Genomic DNA, 2452 nt, shown 5'->3' on the forward strand with positions numbered 1-2452 from the left:
GAAATGAGGTCTGGCCATTCTTGCTTCCAAGAAGGATTCTGGCTACACTTCTTCCAGGACAGATTTGTTAGTTCTTCTGTCAGTCCATGGTACTTTCAATATTCTTTGAACACGCTACAATTCAAAAGCATCAACTCTTCCTCAGTCTTCCTTATTCATTGTCCAGCTTTCTTCACATGTATGTAAGGCTATTGAAAAGACCATGGTAGGCGGGCCTGGGGCTCAGGGGCTGCTTTTGGCTTGGGGGTGACTGTATTTTAAGACTGGTGCCTGAGGAAGGTGGGCACAGGGCTCAGGGGCTGCTTTCTGCTGGGAGCAGCTCTATTTTAAGGCTGGGGCCCAAGGTAGGAAGGTGCAGAGTGTTAGGAACAACGAAGGGAGATGAACTTGTCTGTCAGTTTGTCATCCTGTGGTGGCTTACATGTGGCTGTGAGGCTGGAGGCTATGCCACCGGTGTTGCTAAAGGACAGCAGGATTACCCATAGTGGACAGGTTTCAGTGGACTTTCTAGGCTAAGACAGACTCGGTAGAAGGAAGAGGCCATCCACTTCTCAAACAATTGGCCAGTGAAAACCTTATGAATAGCAATGAAACACTGTATTATATATTACTGGAAAACTTTATGAATAGCCCTGAAACATTTTTCGATATACTGCTGGAAAATGAGCCCATCAGGTTGGAAGGCACTCAAAATTTGACTGGGGAAAAGCTGACTCCTCAGAGTAGAGATGACCTTAATGATGTGGATAGAGTAAAGCTTTCGGGACCTCCATTGGCTGATGTGGCATGACCTGAAATGAGGAGAACCAAATGCAAACATCCATTAATAATTGGAACATGGAATGTATGAAGTATGAATGTAGGAAAATTGGAAGTTGTCAAAAATGAAATGGAATGCATAAAGATCAATATCTAAGGCATCAGGGAGCTAAAATGGACTGGTTTGGGCCATTTTGAATCTGACAATCATATCTCTTATGAAAGGAATGACAAATTGAAGAAGAATGATGTGGCATTCATCATAAAAAAAAAAAAAAATGTATCAAGATCTATCCTGAGGTATAATGCTGTAAGTGATAGGATAATATCCATACACTTACTAGGAAGACCAGTTAATACTACTACTATTCAAATTTATGTTCCAAACACCAAAGCCCAAGATGAGGAAACTGAAGATTTCTACCAACTTCTGCAGTCTGAAATTGACCAAACATGTAATCAAGATATGGTGATTATCACTGGTGATTGGAATGCAGAAGTTGGAAACAAAGAAGAGTTATCAGTAGTTGGAAAATATGGCTTTGATGATAGAAATAATGCTGGAGATTGCATGACAGAATTTTGCAAGACCAATGACTTATTCATTGCAAATATGTTTTTTCAACAACATATGTGATGGCTATACATGTGGCCTTCACCACATGGAATACACAAGAATCAGATTGACTACATCCGTGGAAAGAAGTGATAGAGAAGTTCAATATATTTGGCCAAAACAAGGCCAGGAGCTTATTGTGGAACAGACCATCAACTGCTCATATGCAATTTCAAGTTGGAGTTGAAGACAATTAAAACAACTCCACAAGAGCCAAAATAAGACCTTGATAATATTTCTCCTGAATTTAGAGACCATCTAAAGAATAGATTTCATGCACTGAACACCAATGATAGAAAACTAGAAGAACTGTGGGATGACATCAAGAACATCATCCATGAAAAAGACAAGAAAGGAAGAAAAGACCAAAATGGATGTCAGAAGAGACTCTCAAACTTGCCTTCGAATGGAGAGTAGCTAAAGCAAATGGAAGAAATGACAAGATAAAAGAGCTCAACAGAAAATTTCAAAGAGTAGTTAGAGCAGACAAAGCCAATTACTATAATGAAATGTGCAAAGACCTGGAGTTAGAAAACCAAAAGGGAAGAACACATTTGGCATTTCTCAAGCTGAAAGAACTGAGAAAAAAATGTAAGCCTTGAGTTGCAATATGGAAAGACTCTATGGGAAAAATATTGAATGATGCAGGAAACATCAAAAAATGATGGAAGGAATATATAGAGTCCCTGTACCAAAAAGAATTGGTTGATGTTCCTCCATTTCAGGAGGCAGCATATAATCAAGAACCAATGGTATTGAAAGAAGTTGAGGCTGCAATGAAGGAAGTGGCAAAAAACAAGGTTGCAGGAATTGATGGAATACTCATTGAGATGTTTCAACAAACGGATGCCCCACTGGAGGCACTCATTAGTTATGCCAAGAGATTTGGAAGACAGTCACCTGGCCAACTGATTGGAAAAGATCCATATTTGTACCCATTCCAAAGAAAGGCGATCTCACACAATTTGGAAATTATTGAACAATATCATTAATATCACATGCAAGTAAAATCTTACTGAAGATAATTAAAAAATGGTTGCAGCAGTATATTGACAGAGAACTTCCAGAATTGCAATA

The sequence above is a fragment of the Orycteropus afer genome, unplaced genomic scaffold, assembly GCF_000298275.1.
Source record: "Orycteropus afer afer isolate SDZICR_OR568_19922 unplaced genomic scaffold, OryAfe1.0 scaffold00276, whole genome shotgun sequence".
NCBI classification, from domain to species: domain Eukaryota; kingdom Metazoa; phylum Chordata; class Mammalia; order Tubulidentata; family Orycteropodidae; genus Orycteropus; species Orycteropus afer.